This window comes from Gobio gobio (assembly GCF_949357685.1).
Source record: "Gobio gobio genome assembly, chromosome: 4".
In the NCBI taxonomy this organism is placed as follows: Eukaryota; Metazoa; Chordata; class Actinopteri; order Cypriniformes; family Gobionidae; genus Gobio; species Gobio gobio.
The window spans coordinates 53,837,371-53,859,366 of NC_137100.1; the positions used below are offsets into that span (position 1 = coordinate 53,837,371).

General features: G+C 37.5%; 1 protein-coding gene across 14 annotated transcripts in view; it reads right to left on the reverse strand.

The window, feature by feature from the left end:
• The window catches only part of fbrsl1 (fibrosin-like 1), a 403,049-nt gene that overhangs the window by 178,734 nt on the left and 202,319 nt on the right, over positions 1 to 21,996 (reverse strand). The window lies entirely within an intron of this gene.

The following is a 21,996-nucleotide window of genomic DNA, read 5'->3' on the forward strand; positions in this document are numbered from 1 at the left end:
CATTGCGTATATGAAGTCAGAATTGCGTATATAAAGTCAGAATTGCGTGTATAAAGTCAGAATTGTGTGACAGTCAGATTTGAATTGTGTGATATAAAGCCAGAATTGTGTGTATAAAGTCAGAATTGTGTGATAGTCAGATTTGAACTGTGTGTATAAAGTCAGAATTGTGTGTATAAAGTCAGAATTGCGTGATAGTCAGATTTGAATTGTGTGATATAAAGTCAGAATTGTGTGTATAAAGTCAGAATTGTGTGTATAAAGTCAGAATTGTGTGATAGTCAGATTTGAACTGTGTATAAAGTCAGAATTGTGTGTATAAAGTCAGAATTGTGTGATATACAGTCAGAATTGTGTGATAGTCAGATTTGAATTGTGTGATATAAAGTCAGAATTGTGAGATATAAAGTCAGAATTGTGTGTATAAAGTCAGAATTATGTGTATAAAGTCAGAATTGTGTGTAAAAAGTCAAAAAAAGAGAAAAAATGGAAAAGAAGGGAAAAAAAATAAATAGCCTTTAAAAAAAAAAGAAAAAAAAAGAAAAGAGCTCAAAGATTTGCAGAAGCAAGCTAAATGGCATGGTTGCTTCAGCAAATGTGTTTTATCTCACGTTTGCTTTTGCTAACACTATCGGTTAGGTGTAGTGTAGGTGGCACGTTTTAAAACGCGACAGAGCATTAATCTTTTAGCGCCACTCACACAGACTTTTAACACATACGTACAACAACCAACTTTGCCACATTCACATTCATCTGTTCCAGATAAATCCAAACACACTTTTAGTGCCACTCGCTGGACATTTCACTTTGAAAGTGTTGCGAAATGTGCAAGAAGCACAGGCATGTTTTTCCAATAAGCTTGGGTTAGAAATAGTACATATGGCATCTACCCTGACTAAAAGATTGACACAGAAACATGATCACACTAGATGATCAATAACACACTGCATTGAAACATTTTCATTTTTGCCACTTGTCTGAAAATCAATACAGTGTTTTTAGGGAATGTATGAAATAAAATAAAAATGTTTAGGGGGGAGGGGACTGAAAAAAAAAACACAATTAAAAAGCTTCATTTCTTTAGAGAACCATAAAGTTCTCTCCCTGTAGAGCGTCTGAGCGCAAATCAATTTCTTTCAGTCGATTACAAGCACCGAGGTTCTAACCTTCATTTGTGAGTCTAATACTCCGACAGTTATGTAGAACACATACCAATTAAGCAATTCTGCTCAAATAAGAGGGCTGTGAACTGACGTGATTATGGAGGCCAAGCCCCAGGGGACTCTGGGTTATCGGCTCAGGAGCAGAAAAGTGAGCAAGAGAGAGAGAGAGCAAGGGGAGCATGAACGGGGAATAAGAAAAGAGGGAGGAAGAGAGGAAAAGTCATTTATTAAGTCTAATACTGTGTGAAACGTTCCCGTGGTAATGAGAAGGGCAGATTGTGGTAACGTTGGGAGCTGAGCAGAAAAGGTCAATCTATATCTGTTTCTGCCCACAGGAGCCATGTTGATGAGCAAAACGTGCATGCACACCCATAGCATCCCTGAGACTTTCAATTAGAGGAAGATTTGGGGTTTACCTGTTTGCTTCCATGTGCTTGTATCCACCTTTTTTAATGTGTGAGCGCAGGTGCAACAATTTTTAGCTTATATGTGCAAGGCTTCCAACGTCAGCCTCTTCCAGTTATTTTCATGTGCAAAAACAGTCTATTATGCTGCTTGATGTCGCAAACTGGTATTTGTTATCATAATATTATAGTTATTAGTTATCGTAGTTATTATCATAATCATAGACACACTGGTTTGTAGCAAAATTATTATTATTATTATTTTTTTTACAATTTACAGCACTGTTATTCTTCTTTATTTTTTTTTTCTACCTCTAGTGGCGAATGAATAGGAAGTATCACACATTCACAGGAATTTGTTTAGTTCCGCGCTAAACAAAAGGTAGATAAATAAAACGAGATGTCGTGTTAGCCCCTGCTGGTAGTTGCTATAATTACACCACTGATTAGCATAAAACATTTTTCTCCATTCATAGCTATTTTAAAGTAGCTAGCTACTGTATGAAAGCCTGTATGAAAGTCCAGATCATGTACTTCCGGGGCCACATGCACCAGCATATAACTGTATAGCAACTGCAATTGAGACTAATAGGAATGCTCTCTCCAGGTATTTTCCACTTCCATGGTGCAATCAGAAATTTACATTTGTAGTTCTTGCAGTTTTTATACAGCATATGCTATCAAGCAGAAGAACAACACACTTGCATAAAGACCTGCATGAAATATGGATGCTTCAGCTGCATTTGTATCCCGTAAGCAGAATCTGCATTGCAATTCAAAACACAAGAAGCCCTTCTGCCCAATGCATATGAGAGAATGTCAAGACAATGATTGAATTTTTAGTCAGATAAATTGCTGGAGCACTAAAACAACACCCCAGCACATGGGGTGAATGCTACCTCTACCTTTCTTTCAATCCCATGTCTACATGTACAAAGCCAGAAATGTATATTAATTCCTGACTGCGCGACAACATGCGTAAAGTAAACCTTGGGCTTGCTATGTGTTTCTATGGCAACATTACCAATGCTATGGCAGTCTATGCATTGTAGTGTCCTTGTGGGCGGGATGCCAGCAGTGCTGCTCATACAGTGTACAAATCTGCTAAGCTCTGCTGTCCTTATGATAACATTTATAAACATCATCGAAAAAGATGAAAACTGTCAGATTGGCTACAATGCATAGCGATTGCAGTGAAGAAAAACATTATACATATATATGTACATATACATGTGTTTGTAGTTAACATTTCAAACTGGTTGAATATGAACACACTGGCTGTGTTTGATTTCGCCCTGCAGCTCAGTCTGGAAACCTGTACATTCATTTCTACTGCTTCTGTTACACTTTTGCGGGAACCAATCACAGACTGGCTTTTCCACCTGACGCGCTATTGGCGGGTTTAACACGATGACGGATAAAGAAGCGAAGGGTCGTTGCCCATTGATCATGCCTCTTGTGGTCTGATTGGTTGAAGGACTCTCCAATTCCATACAGAGTCATTTGAATTCACCCTTCGCCGTGAGTTTGATTGACAGGCGATCTGAACAATCACATCGCCAAATCTGGCGGTTTCTTTTAGTGTTCATTCATGTTAATTTGATTCAATAAACTAGAAGGAAGAGATGATCGGTTCACGAGCAGCTTTAACTGAGGCGCTACAGCGATCACGGCAAATTAAAGAGCCACAAAACGGTATTTGTTGTTTACATTTCTTTAAAAAATTACGACATTTTAAAGTTGAGACTTTGTTTCATATCAAAAGTAACTTGCTCTGTCCTGTCAGTATCCTCTTTGCTCCGTGATTTATTTTCTCTACTCAAGAATGTGTGTGTGGTATGAGAGCACCATGGCTGGTCGGACATAGCAACAGTAACTAAAGGGGGCGGGTCTTTGCGAACAGTCGCCTCTTGTGGTCTGATTGGTTGAAGGACTATCCACTTTCGTACAGAGTCATTTAATAATGCTCGTTGATCATGCCTCTTGTGCAGTAGAAAATACATAGCAGACTCCACAGACTAATGTTCAATCTTAAATTGATTTTGGTCACGTGATAGCTAGACAAGAAATCACCCCTTATACCCTTTAAATAGGGCGCTATTTCCGTGGACAGCCATTTGTAGTGGTGTCCGAAACCATAGTGGACGTCATCAAATGCACTCATTCAATCCCAGTGCACCACAATAATGAGTGTACAGCCGATGTACACTCAACGGCTAGACAATACCCATAATGCACTGAGAGTCACACGTCGAATGCATTTCTGCATCTGACATCAGAAGATGGCGCCTGCAGATGAATCATCCATCCATTCTTTTTCCAAACCACTGGTCCAATGTGGCAACAGCATAATATCAAACAGATATAAATTCCTTTTTAATTAATTAATACATGGTTTAATTAATGTTTATGCATGCATTTTTTAGTTTTTATGACAGAGTTCAAGATAAATCTTTTTATTTTACTACTGGAGCTGCCAGTTTGCTAAGTTTCAAATAATAAATTATTATTAAACGACATGGATTCTGGCACATTCATTTTCATTCACTCCTTAAAGTGAACTATATTAGTGGACTACTGTAGGGAATAGTGAATAAGGGTATCAGGGGCGATTTCTGACACTGTAAGTGTTTTAGGGCAAACAACATTTTTTTTTTTAAAGAAACTGTTGCCAGTTCCACCCAATCGAAGAAAAACAAAGAAAAATGCTGTCACATACAGGTAGAAAAGCTGCTGCCATTACGTTAAATTTTTACGCATAATGCTTTTTAAAGAGTAGACAAACTACTAAATAATTTTCAGTGATAAACTTACTCTTACCATAGCTATTTTGTTAAAAACCCTCTGTTGATCAGACTGTCTATGGGCAGGGACGCTGGGATACAAAAATGCAGTTACACTTTAAGCATAAATCACTTACATTTATAAAGAATATATTTGTATTGGAAAGTAAGTCAAAAATACTGAGGAAGAAAAACACTTTTTGCAGTGCATGTAGTACAGCCTTAATGTACCAAGTCCTACTTACTGTTGGCTAGCTTGAGTTTCGTTCTCATTTTTCATTTATATCCATGTGTCTGCCATGTGAAGCCAAACTTGTAAAGCCTAGAATGTCCTTCCATCAAACGCTGATGCATTTTAAAATGCTGCTCATAAAATTTGGGATAATGATCACGCTGTAAAATTTTACTAGTGATGTTATATGTAGAACATTCCATTTTCGCTATGCCTACATCAGAGGAACTGATTTCTGCTCCTGGACATCTACATTCCAGTACAGTTTAGTTCAAGCTCAAGTCACACTCTCCTAAATCACCAAATCAAGAAGCATATTGCATTCAGAAGTTCCAAAGTAGGACATTTGAAGGTTTAAAGAGTGTAGGGGTTGAAGATATGGGTCATTCTAAACTTTAAAGCCAACTCTCCAATCCAATGCAGACATTATTTTAGTTTGCAACTTTAATTTCAAACGGATTTTTAAAGCAATTTAAATTATTTTGAGAATTGCATTTGGAGAACTGTTTGTAATGGCCCCTTACATAGGCATCATTAAAACGTTTGGATGGAAATTGTTCAGAATTTAATAATAGCACTTACTGAATACTGAAGTATATAATGTATATTTCCTAGTACCTACTATTGAAACAGTCAAACAGTTAGAATTATGCAACCAACATGCTACATTGTTGTCACGTGACCTTATGTTGTGACTGGTGTCCAGTTTATATCTTAAAGGGTTAGTAACCTCATGCCGTTCGACACCCGTAAGACCTCCGTTCATCTTCGGAACACAAATGAAGATATCTTATTTGAAATCCGATGGCTCAGAAAGGCCTCCATTGGCACAAGGCACTTTACAATCTCAAGACCCATAAAAGGTACTAAAGACATTGTTACAAAGTCCATCTCACTACAGTGGTTCTGCAATAACTTTATGAAGCGACGAGAATAGTTTTTGTGCGAAAAAAAACGACTATATAACGACTTATATAGTGATGACCGATTTCAAAACACTGCGTCATGAACTGCTGAAATCACGTGATTTTGGCGATCCAAACCGCTGAATCGACTCACTGTCTTACAGGTGTCGAACGACATGAGGTTAAGTAATTAATGACAGAATTTTCATTTTTGGGTGAACTAACCCCTTAATACAAAATTGTATTAAACTTTTTGTAAAAATCTTTACTTTTGGCAAATAAAACAAAAAAGATGCAACAAATGTGACTAATGTGACACTGGAAGTAGAAAGTACATTTGAATGCAATGCATTTGAGGAAACTATATGCTATGTTAGAATATATATGGCACATTTTGGTACCCATGTATTTTCTTAAGAAAATTCACATAGTGTATGTACACCGACCAGGCATCCACATGGATGGCAGGACCCAAGGTTTCCCAGCAGAACATTGCCCAAAGCATCACACTGCCTCCGCCATCTTGCCTTTTTCCCATAGTGCATCCTGGTGCCATGTGTTCCCCAGGTAAGCGACGCACACGCACCCGGCCATCCACATGATGTAAAAGAAAACGTGATTCATCAGACCAGGTCACCTACTTCCATTGCTCCGTGGTCCAGTTCTGATGCTCGCGTGCCTACTGTTGGCACTTTCAGCGGGACAGGGGTCAGCATGGGCACCCTGACTGGTCTGCAGCTATGCATCCCTATACGCAACAAACAGCGAAGCACTGTGTATTCTGACACCTTTCTATCAGAACCATTAACTTGAGCAATTTGAGCTACAGTAGCTCGTCTGTTTGATGGGACCACACGGACCAGCCTTCGCTCCCCATGTGCATCAATGAGCCTTGGCCACCCATGACCCTGTCACCGGTTCACCACTGTTCCTTCTTTGGACCACTTTTTGATAGATACTGACCACTGCAGACCGGGAACTCGCCACAAGAGCTGCAGTTTTGGAGATGCTCTGACCCAGTCGTCAAGCCATCACAATTTGGCCCTTGTCAAACTCGCTCAAATCCTTAAGCTTGCCCATTTTTCCTGCTTCTAACACATCAACTTTGAGGACAAAATGTTCACTTGCTGCCTAATATATCCCACCCACTAATGAAGAGAGATGCCGTGATGAAGAGATAATCTGTGTAATTCACTTCATCTGTCATAATGTTATGCCTGATCGGTGTATACTAGTAGTTATTCTAATATAATAGTATGCTATACTGAACATAGCCAAGTTCTTTGGGATTACTTGAACATTACTAGCACGTGTGTTTGAGCAGGCTTGGAAATAAACCAAGATCGAGACGTCGATGAGGTCACGTATAACTCCCAGTGCCTTAAAAACAGATGCACATTATCTTACATGGATTCATAACCTCCTCCAGCCAAGCATCTCTAAAAACAAGTGCGGAAGGTGGAGAATGTAAGACGATGGCGGGATATTAAAAGCAAATAACAGAAGTCAAGGGAGAGTGAAAAACAAAGCAGAGCACTAATTAGCCAATTAACGAGCAATTAAACTCCTGGAGCCTAATGGCCTGTTGTCTGGTTCATTAATGGAAAACGTTAGACTGACAACCCAGTTGCAGTAAGTGCTGTACAGCAGGAGACAGGGAATAAGAGCGATACACAAAGAGACAAAGGCTATGTTCGGAATGGAATACTAGAATATACCGTACTACTAATTAATAGGCAGTGTACATTGTTTACATTGACATATTTAAAAAATACACTACCACAGAAAAGCTGGTGGTCGATATGTTTTGTTTTTTAAAAGTCTCTGATGCTCAACAAAGCTGCATTTATTTGCATTAAAAACAGTACTATTAAGAAATATGATTACAGTAATATAATAACAAATTTTATTCAAATGTAATTTATTGCTGTGATGGCAAAGTACAATTTTCAGCATCAATACTTCGGTCAAGTCACATGGTACTTCAGAAATCATTCTAATATGTAGATTTTTTGCTCAGGTAACATTTAATATTATTGTTATTATCAATTTTGAAACAAGTGTGCTGCTTAATATTTTTGTGGAAATCAGAATAGAAAACTAAAACCCACTGTGAATGAATCCCACTCTGTATTAATTCCATTCCTATTTACATTATTCTTTTAATTTACACACTTTTAGTTTTTTTGCATACACTTTGCAGGGCTCGCAAATCCTAACAATAAATACGGAAGGAAAGCAAACACACAGCACAGCAGTCCCTAATTAAAGCTAGCATATTGCGCTAATACATGCTAATGGAATGTGAGCTAATATTTGATGGTTCCACACTGTCAGGTTCTGTATTTATTAGTCATGAATGAGTGAGATATGTCTTTATGAAAATGCAAGTGAGGCAAGAAAACAAGAACTTGCAGGTTTTGCAATCGGGAGCAGAAATGAGCTATGCTTAAAAATGCCTTTTCAACTTCCAGATTTATTAGCTTTTGACTAATTTCCTTGCCTAATTATATCCTCTTTGAGGAAAATTTCAGAGCTATTAATAATGTACTTGGAGTAATTAGCAACATAAATATTTATAATGAACTGGATTAGCCATGCACTGCTGTGTGTGTGTGTGTATCGCAAGAAGAACTGCCATAGGAATTAGAGGTACACATTTAAGCTATTAAACAATTACACTACGTGTTTAGGTCTGGAGTACAAAAACTACCAAAAGTAGTATTTGGGTAGTTTGGACATGTGCCATGGAGTGCCATTTATAAACCATGTAAGTATGACTTTCAGTACCATGGTATTTTTCAAAGTACCGCAGTATTACATCTGATACCATGACAGTACCATGCTACTACTAAAGTACTAATGTGGTCTCACAAAGGGTAGTCATTCTGTATGGTATGTCCCTTAAAAAAATACCATGGTATAATCATGGTATCAGATGCCAAACAGTATCCATGATACTGAAATTTGTGTGCCATGGTGTTTAAATCACTGCAAACTACCATGATATGTTGGACCATTGGTAGAAGCGGTACATTCTTTTTCGTACCATGGTATATTTAAAGGCACCATAGTCTTGCATGGCATATCCCTTAAAAAAAATTAGAGGAAGTACCATGGCACAGTCATGGTATCATATAGTAATATTATGATACTTTGAAAATATATACATCACATACAAAAAAGTTCTAAAGGTACCATGGTATTTTGAAGATCTAACCAACTACTACCATGGGTTCATTGAAGTACCATGAGTACATAGAGTACCATGTACTGTGGTTCATGCATTTTAGTACCATGGTATATTTCAAATAACCATAGTATTATCGGATTATCCTATTTATTCATTTATTGTAAGAAATGGTATTTCATAGTGCCATGAAACTGTGATATTAAATCAATGCAATATTTCTATAAGAATGATAAAAGATACGACTTCCAAGAAACAAACAAACAAACAAGTCTTAATGTACTCCTTCAGTCTTGAAAAGATGTATGACGCTGTGCAATATACAGTGAAGTTTGTACATCGTTAATTTGTGGTAAATCATAACTACACCTGTGTGGTCACAGTTAGCGCCAGTGGTGATTTTACCTGACAAAATCTCATCAGTCATTAGCATTAAGCTCCGTCCCTGTGCTGAGAGGCTACAGACCTCCGACTGAACTGAGCCAGATGGAGGGCCCATTAAGAATTAATTGACTTGTCAAGCGGTCAGACCGTTCTGTGGTGGAGACAGAAATAATTGCAGATGGGAAGTGAAAAGGGCTGTGACGCCCAGCGGGCGGCCGCGGTCTCACACAGAGCACGTCTTCTACGTGTTCAGCCGAACATGCCTCCTGGCCCGTCTGTCTCGCCCTTCTCTGGTTCACTCTCTCTGACCAGTGCTAATTACAACGCCCTCAGAATGTGCTACACTAAAAGGTCAATGCAAGTGGCAAGCCGACATTAAATATCAAAGTAATCTCCTCCTAAACCGACACGCGCACAGCGAGGGAGGGCCGTTACTGCTGTCGAGCAGTGTTAATCTGTTCAAGTCTGAGGTTATCTTGAGTCACGCGGATGATGTTTACTTTGAAGACACCACCAAAGGGAACAATCGCAAAATCTCCAAGAACATTTGCTCTGAGAGTAATAAAAACATTGCATTGAATGGTATTGAAGTGATCGTGTAAAGGACGTCATACAACAAGTCAATAGAGATGAAAGTCTTCATCGTTGATCCATTAAAACATTCTTAAATCTCAAATGATCTTTTAGTTGAAGGGTTCTGAACTATAAAAATAAAGTAATACCTTGGAAAATAACAGTCTACTCCACCGTTGAGTCTTGTGGACCAGATCAAAGACTGTTATTAAACAAGCAGAATTTAATCAAGAACAATAGAACATTTTGTCTAAAAGAGCACAAAAAAAGTTCTGGGATTTTAAGGCAAATACAAACCTGTGGAAATATAAACATAAAGGGCTGTTGCGTAACTTGGATGTTTGGATATGTATTAAACGGCTCTCATAAATGTGTAACATTTCGCAACCCTGAATGATAGATAGGGATCTTTCACAACTGTATTTATTGATCAAACAAGAGGCAAATGTGCTAAAATAATGTGCTCATGACAATGGTGACATTGGCCCTCATTTATCAATCTTGCGTACACCAATTTTCCAGCGTACACCTGGCGTACACCCAAAACCACGGTGACTTTGAGATTTATCAATATGGACGTTGGCGTACCGCACGCTCAAATCCTACACCAGCTCAGGAGGTGGTGTACGCACGTTTTGAGTTAGTGCGAAAATGCGCAGAAAAACAATTCCTAACACCACAAAACGCACTGACAAAGATATGCTATATTATGACCCACTGTAACAACAACAACAACAACAACAACAACAACAACAACAACAACAACAAATAAAGCCCTATTCGCACGGGATAAGTATTATCTGGGGACCTCGTGTGATTTAGAAATTACTCCCCCACATCTGAATTTTGCGTGGCGCATTCGCACGAGATAAACTGTGATTTTACTCGAATTTACTGACTTATCTCCCGGATATGATGTTACTTGAAAATGTTTTTTCGTTATATAGCTGTATGAAATTATAAACAGTCGTATAGATATAATTTTGATTGTTTTAGTAATACAAATAATTTCGTATAATAACAATATACGACGGAAGATTCAGTTTCAAAGCTAATGTAAAAGTGCCCATTTAAGCGAGTTGTCATTGTACTGTTCTGTTTTTGTGTTTTTCATTAAGAATAATATTAAACACACCATTCAAGCAATTAGGCTACTCCCAAATTGTGCTCATTCTAAAGTGAAAGTAGTAGTCTATAATCCGCGCGGCCGCACGGGAAGTCATAACGGTGCGCATTATATGCAGCCTATAGCTCCATTCTTCGTGAAAGATAGAAAGATAGAAATTTAGAAAGATAGAAATGCGCACAGGACACAAAAACCTTGCAAAAATTATATACGATCCGCCTAATCCCGGCCAAATAGATGCCGATTCGCACAGGACTAATATTATCACAGGACCTCGGTGTTCGGCGAAATATGGTAGGTCATTTGCGGGGGAATTTTTACTTTACATATTACAGACATGGCCGATTTGCACGGGATTAAGATCACAGACGTTCTCTGCAATTATTACAAATCACCAGAGCTCCCCACATCCCGTGCGAATAGGGAAGTAATTATAAACTTAAGTGTTTATTTTTGTGCAACATGGACTTCAATGTTTAATTTGTGTGACTTTACCAAAGCATTTGATATGTATTCCTCCAGTTGCGAGCCTGTGCGCTTTACCTGACGTTGGTTAGGCCCGGTTAGCTGCGCACGGACTGGAACTGAACATAATTCTGACTGACAAAATAATAAAAATGACATTCTTCTTCTTTTAAATAATAATAAAATAAATAATAATAATAACGAAATTCTTCTTCTAAATAACAATAAGCGTCATTAATAATACAAATCATAATAATAATAAGAATCTAACAAATTGTCATGCAATTATATTAATGTGAATGAATGGTACTCCACATCACATCATCATCACTATTGTACACCCGAATACATGTGATGTGATACGAAATTAAATGCATATTATTTCAAAACACGTGCTGTAAAATAATTAATTGTGATAGGTAATTTCTCATCCAAAAAGCTATTTAAACTGGATTTCCACCGTACACCTTTTTGTGGGCGCCTTTAATCCCACTCTTTAAACTCCCAAATAAAACAAAACTTTTTTTTTCCACTTCCCTGGTGATGGTCTCGATCTCCACGTCAGAGAAGTTTCGCTTCATTGCCGTCTTCCGAGTGTCCATGGCGTAAAATGAGGGCGTGGGGGAGGCATGAGACTTGAATATATAGGGGCGTGTTATTCTAATGACGATCGTTTTCAGCACGGCATTTATCAAGGGCAGGTTTTGCGTACGCCTGGATTTCAGAGGTGCGCACAGCTTCATAAATCAGGCGGTGAGAGGAGTGTAAGCATAATCTTACGCCAACATATACGCCCGTTTCTACGCAAGATTGATAAATGAGGGCCATTGTGTACTTTCTATCGCCTAACTCTGTACCTAAACACAACCTTTTTTAAATGTATGATTTATAAGCTGTTTTGTAAAAAAAAAAAAAATGTCCCCATAAGATCCCATGGTATTAATATCTTTGCGGGGAGATTTTGTTCCAAAGTTTGCGGTCAGATTTATTTTGGAAAGACATGAAATACTTTTAATCAGCAAAGATGCATTAAATGCAAGATCAAAGATCAAAAATGACAGTGGAGACTACTGCATTATTTAAAAAAATAATCTATTTCAAATGAATGCTGTTCATTTTAACCATCTATTCATCAAAGAATCCTGAAAAAAGTATTGCAGTTTCCACAAAAATCAGCACCACAACTGTTCAGAAAAATAAAAACCTTTCTGAGCAGCAAAACAGCATATTCGAATCTTGTTTTTATGAAGGGTTAATCAGTTTAGTTCATGAAAAGTTTTATCATGACTTTTTAACCAGACCTCTTCAGAATCTCACCTACAATTTCTGACGAATTGCCGTTCAAAGTTTTGTTCCAATTAACAGACTTGTTTACTGTTGTCATTACTGCATTTCGCCACACATGGCAGCACACAGGGCCTAAAATGAACACTCGCCATGCGCCAAATGCAAGTAAAAATCGGTGTAGGCGAGTATATGAATCGCCAGTTGGCTGGTAAAATTTTATGAATTCTAATTATGCAATTTTGTGAGAACATGAACAAACGTGAAAAAATGTGAACAACGCTCGGAACAGATGAAGGGCCAGTGCTGCATCACCACGAAAGCACATGAAGACACGAAAGGGAACTCAAATTTGTTTCTCACACGCTGTGTAGGAAGTTTAGTGTGCGCACACATTCGAAGCACGTTCACAGAAATCTGCCTCTCAGACAGACCACAAATACTGAATCTTGCGCTTAGACACATTCAAACAAAATCCTTGTAAACATGGTCAGTTATGTCTTAAGTGAACGTAAACATTTGAATTTTTTTTATAAAATGCATGTTTATCAGTATATTAGATCCGTGCATTAGTTCTTAAAGTGACAGCAGCCTAATATTCCTGTTGCTGTCTGTGTTTTAACTTTAACCAAACAGCAAAAGACAAAGAAAAATCACTCAATGCTCTTTACGGAATAACTTTTGTAACTTTAATAAGCGGATTAATCTAGATATTTCATCGCTGGAAAAAAGAAAATATTTTCTTAAGAAGAACATATTTTGAAGTTGGTAACCAGACAGTTGTCGGTTGCTTTGTGTTCAACAGAAGAAAAAAATGCATACAGGTTTGGAACAACTTGAGGGTGAGTAAATGATGACAGAATTTTCATTTTGGGGTGAACTATCCCTGTAAATAATATAAAAAAATAATGTCAGAAAGATATCAGTTCTGCTGTTGTTCATAAATACCAGTAGTGTAATAACTACGAAATAAGAAAGACATACAAAATGTGCAGAGCAGTGGGTCCCCATGATGACCAGGGTTGAAAACCACCGTTCTATAAACATGATCATATTCAGGAAACAAGTTTATAGATTAGCTAAACATGTCTAGCTAAATACGATGTTGAAAAAGTGTTTGTTTTTTTACCTATAGGATCTATAATAGTGATAAACACAAATCAATGAGAGAGTGCAATAATTTCCCTTCTATGCTAAGCACACTGTAATGTCTATTGCTGGTATCTAAGGTACTAGGCTTTGCAAATCATCAATGTTTTCATACAAGACCTTTTAAGATCACAAAATGAAATAAAGTGCGAAATTGCCAAAAAAAAAAAAAAAAAACCTGAGAAAGCATAACCATATTTCATCCTTTTCTCCTAACACGAGCACCCTCCTGTTTTTGTTGTTGCCGTTATTGCTTTGCCCCCAAATGAATTGCAAAATGTTAAGATTTGCATTTCAATCTGGCAACCCTCTCCCTCTAAAGCGATAACAACCTGTTTCCCCCCCAGCACCGAGTCTCATTCAACAGCCAGCTCGGTTTTGTAGAGCTGCAAGGCCCTGCAACAATGTAATTGCGGTTTCCCTCTCCATCATTATGGGGGAAGCTTTCGGCGGCCTGTTTACAAGCTAAATAAATAGCTACACAAAACATCTGGAGCCACAGAAGAGGCCTTGAGTGGGCTCTTCACAGAACCTCAAGAGCGTACGCAAAGCAGCAGCGAGAAAGAGCTCTGGGTCTTGAGGGTTAACCCTTTGAGACAGCATAAAAAAACACAACACCACCAAAACCACTTTAATTATCTTGAAAAAGAAAAAAAAAGAAAAGAGGATTAGGGCGATGGAGTTGCACGAGTTCACTTGATAAACATTTAGCACAGGGTCGTTACTATCTGGCTACCATTTTTAACCAAGATTTCATTCTTTTTCCTGCTATTCATGAGAACATAAATACTGATTTTCACTCAAAAATAAAAATTGGCCAAGTCAAAAATGGCAAAATATTAAGTGGTCGTTTAATGGTCTTAACCATTTTAATCACAAATCATTGTTCAGGAAATTAGTAAGATTTGCACAAATACAGTCGATCAAGTAACTAAGCACAGAATAGCCTTCCCCAACTTGCAGACAGCTTTTGACAGGAAGAAGAGTTCATGTTGTTCCAACTCAATGTTAATGGCTTCAAACAGTTCATGAGAAGTTGAAAATGTCTCTCAATTTGTTTGCGTTTAATGTAAGACCAAGTTTTCACTATAGTGTTCAAATCTGGACTCTGACCAGACCAAAACATGAGCCTGATGGACTTGCTCTCAAACAACTTCTTGGTTGTCTTTGCAATTTGGGCAGGAGCATCGTCTTTAAAAAAAAAAAGATCATTCCTCTTTAGATAACAACTCTTCACTTGTGGAAAGCAAGGCATTCTGCAATATTCTCCTGTACTCCAAAGCATTAAATTACTTTTCACAGTAAAGTAGCTCACCAATACCAACAGCTAAAAGACTCCTCACACAATGTCACTCTTCCTCCACACTCTAAAAAATGCTGGGTTAAAAACAACCCAAGTTGGGATGAAAATGGACAAACCCAGCGGTTGGGTTGTTTTAATCCACTGTATGGGTTGTTTTAACCCAGCGGTTGGGTTAAATGTTTGTTTAAAACAACCCAATTGCTGGGTTTGCCCATTTTCAACGCAACTTGGGTTGTTTTTAACCCAGTATTTTTTAGAGTGCATGCTTCACTGTGGCCGAGATGCATTTATTCAGAACTTCCATGCAACTCGTGTTTCATTTTGACTCATCACTCCACACACAACTTCCCATATTCTGGCAAACACCAGTCTTTGATGTTTTTTTAGACAGCAATGGCTTTTTAAGCAGTGCATTTGCTTAAATTGTGCTAATTTCCTGATTAATAATTTGTGGTTAAAGGGTAAGTTCACCCAAAAAAGAAAATTCTGTCATTAAGGTTCCAAACCACCCGTAAGACCTCCGTTCATCTTCAGAACACAATTTAAGATATTTCTGATGAAATCCGAGAGCTCTCTGACCCCCTCCATAGACAGCAATGTAATTACCACTTTCAAGGTCCAGAAAGGTAAAGACATCGTTAAAATAGTCCATGTGACTCAATTTAATTTGATGAAGTGACGAGAATTCTTTTGCCACGAATGAAATTCTCAGCAAGAAGCCATATAAATGGACGCAAAGCCACATACACAATAACATTCAAAAGTGTGGGGTCCACAAGATATTTTTGCATATGAAAGAAGTCTTATGCTCACAAGGCTACGTTTATTTGATCAAAAACACAGAAAAAATTGGGATGGGAGGAAAAAATATTTTTCAAATCTTTTGCGTTCCCTAGCAAAACTATTGCGTTCTCAGACAAACATTTCCTGTTCAATGTCCCGCTGGCAATGTTTCAAACAGCTCAGTACGTTAACAATGGAGCAGTTCATAGAGTTTTATTTTGGACTTGGACTTAAGTATAAAGAAATACAGTCAGTGCTTAGGTCAAGGAGTTCAGTAAAGTTGGCAATAGGCTGTATTCACAGATTCGAACTTCCCTGATCAATAACTCATGAGCTAAACGTTGTTAAAAAACAAATGACACATCTTTCCAATCATAGACAACGAGCTACAACCTAATTTTCCTCAAAACGAGCCAAATAATATAAATTGATCTCTTTTAGGAAGATGAATGTACAAAATTGCAATCCAACGGAATTCAACACAGGTAATACAATTCTGAGAAATAAGTGTTTTTCTATCCTGGTCTGCAAAAGTTGAATGATTAAATACAATAAAATATATAAACTAAATACAAATTTACACAGGCATTTCAAACATATTTTGAAGCCTATATACCTTCAAATTCAAGGTTTTTTTTTAAAACAGTTTGCAAGTCAAAGCTAGTTCTAGTTCTATTCTAGACTTCGATCACAGTAATAGGATTTTTTTTTAAATAATTTAAATAGCAATTCTGCATACTGTTTACTTTACATTTGTAATGGTGCATTTGGATGGCACAAAACCCCAACCAGTACTGATGTGTGTGATTTCTGGTTCCTTTTTCCGAAAAACTGACTCCTCTGTGTGGAGTCTATTGGAACGAGGTTATCAAAACTTCACACGGTGGCTTAAGTTGCAAATGTGACCATGATAAAAGCTCAGCCAAAACAGCCCTTAGAAGTACCCTCACGTCAATATTTATAAAACACAACCTCAGTTTACTGCTGCGCCATGCCAGCAGCCTTAATGTAATGATATGGTGGAAAACTCTAAAATGCTGGCAGATGTGTTCCTTGGAGTTTCAAACCACAAATCTCTCCATCTCAAGTGGAGCAGAAGCCATACAAGCCTCACAGAGAATAGAGGTTGTGTAAATATTGGGAAAAAGCCAAGACTAAAGGAGCGTAATAACTCCTTTGGTAATATTTCATGTCTTAAGTTCCAACACAAAATAAACCAAGAGAAATCCAGCAGTCCAAATGTCGTTTTAACCACATAGGGCTCATCCATACATAAAATATGAGAATCCCTATTCCCACACGACTCCACATTTACCACTCTCATAAATTTGCTTTCCCTCAAGAAATACTTTGTTTCTACTCTTGGGGATTGAGTTGTACTTGAGATATGTTGCTGAATTATGGTGAAAGTATCAGATGACATATTACGTGATGTAATGAGAAAATAACTAAAAGAAAATATGATAAATTCCACTCTAAACATATGGCCTATTAGGAATCAAGGATGTATTTTTGGACTTCCTTAGCAGACAGAAGTTACTAATGAGGGGGAAACTCAAGCGTTGGAACAATTTCAGCTCACAGACATTGAAGTCTTGACTTCACAGCAAGTGACCTATTAGACACAACAGGCGTCATGACGTTGTAAATGTGGACATTCATGTCTACTCTATGGCTTGCATTACATTTTGCACAGCAATTTTTAGCTGAAGAAATATTTACAATGCACTATCTTCAAATTCTGACAAATTCAAACTGTACATTTCAAAACTCATGGAAAGCCATGAAAAAAAAAAAAACTCAAAAGTAAATGGAAAAGTATGGGTACTAGAGGTTTTTAATGTGCATTGCACACAGCTATTCGTTTGCATGTATATATTATATTTGTATGTAGCATTATGGTAAATAAACAGTAAATAATATTTGTATTTTGTTACATAAATTGTTTGTATTTTATCTTAGCTTTGCTCTCATTACCTATGTTGTATTTTAAAATCCATCAAATGGTGTGCAAAGATAAACTCTTTGTCCTTTATACCCATTATCAGCTCAATTAAAACACATTATATTTTTATGAAATATACCAATATATGCTGCCACCTATGAAAATGTCTATAGTCAAAAGGTCAGAAGTTATGAAGTTACGAATAAGCAATACATTTTATAAATGGAACAAATAATTTAAATTAAAAAATGTATTTTAATATAATATAATCAATATAATAATATAATATAGAATAATTAATATTATATAATATGATATTCACATATCATTTAAGGAAATACAAATAAATACTTCACTCTCTCTATATAACAGAATTATTTTCTAAATATGCAAAAACTCTTGCTGACAAAGGGGATTTAGTTTCAAAATTGTAATTAACTGACAACCCTATTTATTTAATGCCAATATTCTGTTAGTAATAGTACACTGATGCAGACCATAATGTTCTTAAAAAAAAAGAAAAAAAAAGAAAAAAAAAAGACACATACTGCTTATTGATAGCATCTTATGTAAACAACCCAAGCGTTGCAAACTAATGGTTTTGTAAACAGAGCATGAGAAAGACAAAGAGAATTCACACTTGAGTCAACCAATATTTACACTAACATTTCTGGTTAACAGCTACCAAGAAATTCTGAAGAACCTGATAAAAAACATCCAACGTTGCGTGTCACGTGCACTAGTTCCTGTACTAAACTATTCCAGCCAGGAGTCATTATAATGTTAGAACGGCAAACTCAGAAATATGATAGTGATCTCTCCTCTCCAATCTCACTGGGGTCTTGATGGATTGAACAAGGCAAACGTGATAAAGAGGGAGGAAGGCAGGCGGGATGAGATGAGAACAGAATTAAGTGCCAGGTGAAAATATGAAACCCATCCCGCAAGCGAAAGAACGATCATCTTTCATGTCTATACCGAAAGGTCAACGGTGTGATCCTGCTGTCCGGGCCAGCAGCCAATCCCTTCACACCTAACGCCACACACACACAGACACACGCACACATGCACGCTGCTGCCGGAGAGAGTTACAACAGCTGTTAAGTGTGCATAATGAATGCTGTAAACCCAAGCAGTAAAACCAGGCACGGCGCCCAGGGCGGAGAGAGACGACACCAAATCCTAGATCAAATTCTAAACGGAACATTAGAACTGAAGCAGAGGGCATTTAAAGAATCTTAATGAAGTAACAACTGCACTGGGAGTCAAAGTGCTGGCTAGTTCTAATAATAAAATGTTATTTACATTACTCCTATTCCATCCACTTATCACATCCTGGTCAACAGAGGCATTCAACAAAGTACTGATCAAAGAACTGAGTGGGGACATTAACGCACCCGAATGTGTTCTACCAAAAAAATCCATACAATCCTAAATAACATTACCCTGCCAGTCCTCATTCATACTTATAAAAGTACAACATCGTAGAGAATTAAACATGACCACACGGTCATCCAAACCAGTGACGGTAAGTACTTTTACATTGTTACTATGTATACACCGATCAGGTAAATAATAGTATGACTTTACAATATATATAAATATATAAACACAACAATCAGGCATAACATTATGACCACCTTCCTAATATTGTGTTGGTCCCCCTTTTGCTGCCAAAACTGCCCTGACCCGTCGAGGCATGGACCAAGATGTTAGCAGCAGATCATTTAAGTCCTGTAAGTTGCGAGGTGGGGCCTCCATGGATCGGACTTCGTTGGTTCAGCACATCCCACAGATGCTCGATTGGATTGAGATCTGGGGAATTTGGAGGCCAGGTCAACATCTCAAAATCGTTGTCGTGCTCCTCAAACCATTCCTGAACCATTTTTGCTTTGTCGCAGGGCGTGGTAAGCGACGCACACGCACCCGGCCATCCACGTGATGTAAAAGAAAACATACGCAGCAACTGTGTATTCGGACACCTTTGTATCAGAACCATCATTAACTTCTTGAGCAATTTGAGCTACAGTAGCACGTCCGTTTGATCGGACCACATGGGCCAGCCTTCGCTCCCCACATGCATCAATGAGCCTTGGCCACTCATGACCCTGTCACCAGTTCACTGTTCCTTCCTTCGACCATTTTATGATAGATACTGACCACTGCAGACCGGGAACACGCCACAAGAGCTGCAATTTTGGAGATGCTCTGACCCAGTCGTCTAGCCATCACAATTTGGCCCTTGTCAAACTCGCTCAAATCCTTATGCTTGCCCATTTTTCCTGTTTCTAACACATCAAGTTTGGAGGAAAAAGTGTTCACTTGCTGCCTAATATATCCCACCCACTAACAGGTGCCGTGATGAAGAGATAATCTGTTTTATTCACTTCACCTGTCAGTGGTCATAATGTTATGCCTAAGATTATATATATATATATATATATATATATATATATATATATATATATATATATATATATATATATATATATATATATATATATATATATATATATATATATATATATATATATATATATATATATATATATATATATATATATATATATATATATATATATACACACATAAGTATACATTAATGTATGATGTATGCATTAATATATAAATAAATATACATTGATAATAAGAAATGTTTCGCCAAATCAGAATATTAGAATGATTGATTTCTAAAGGATCATGTGACTGAAGACTGGAGTAATGATGCTGAAAATTCAGCTTTGCCCTGAAAAGACACTTCAAACACATCATAAAAATATGGTAATAGTAAAAATGTGCCCCAGTCTTTTCTAATCCCAATAGATAAACTCATGACACACTCTACAAGTTGAATATCCTAATTCACTCTGAAATATGTCTCATTATGAAAGTCAAATGGGATGGGAGTGCCATTGCATGATTAAATAAAGAACAGAACATAAATCAATTGTTCATGTTTATGTTTGTTTATTTTATTTTTTTGAATGCGAATCAGTGTAAATATAGCATCACTCTTCATATCCTGTTCTCCTAGCTTCAGCCCTCATCGCCCTACTATTGCTGATGTTTCCTACAGACATCTTACTGAACATTATTAACAAGCTCTTACATTTCAGGAAAGTATGGCCAGCAGTAACTGGCATAGTAAAAATCAACCGGAGTGACCTTGCTGTGACGGACACCTGGCTTTACTCTCCTGAGGGCGGCTTTAGCGCTCTGCAGTAGCTGCAGTGGCCCCTCTCTCCCTCTCTTGTTCCTTTAAAAGTAGCATATATACTAGAGCAGTCAATTTAAGAGGAGCATTTAATTAATGGAAAGTAAGCATGCGTTTTATAGAGCTGTGTGTCAGGGCGAGTGATAGAGTGATTAAGTGGAAATGAAGTCTGCCTACGAGAGGACATAAATCTAAAGTAGACTACACTTAACCTCCAGGCCACTGTAAAAGACACTAAAAGAATTACTTGAAGGAAGAATCAGCGAATTGCTCCGCTGTGTAAAAACACCTGATAAAATGTGACACCTCAACTAAACAGCTGCCACATGTTTAAACCGATAAAAAGTGTTATTTGATTAACAAGAAACATGTGGTGATGAAATACTCCAAAATCGAAAAAAAAAAAAAAACACTTATTACTTGGTATTTGAGTGCTGTGAATCAACAGAAGTCAGCCCATAATCAAAAGAAAATACGACACCTATACTAAGACTTTTTGGATTGTGAAAATTAAATCGATTTTTCGTCATTTCTGTAATGCCAGTCACATGTGAAGAAAATATCGGTAATCATATCCTAACAAGGTAGCATATTAAAGGGGGGTTGAAATGCTGTTTCATGCATACTGAGTTTTTTACACTGTTAAAGACTTGGATTCCCATGCTAAACATGGACAAAGTTTCAAAAATTAAGTTGGACATTTGATGGAGTACTTCTGTGCCAAAAAATACTCCAGTTTCTCACAAGTTTCGGAAAGTTTTTTTCGAGTATGGGCCTATGAGACGTCAAATGGGGCGGAATTTCCTTATATGGGTCCTAAGGGCATTTCTCCCGGAAGGGCGCGCGCGCACCCGTAGACCAGAGCGAGATAGCGAAAGCAGTACGCCCATCAAATTGCTTTGCTCGGCTGCGCTGCAGTCACAGGACTTCACGACATCAACAATGTCACCAAAGAAGTGTGTTTTTGGTTGTCAGGGCAAGAAAACACTGTACAGCTTTCCAAAGAACCCAGCGTTAATGGGACAGTGGATGGAGTTTTTTTTTTCCGGAGCAGCAACGAAGTTGTACAAGTGTTTTGTTTGTTCCCTGCATT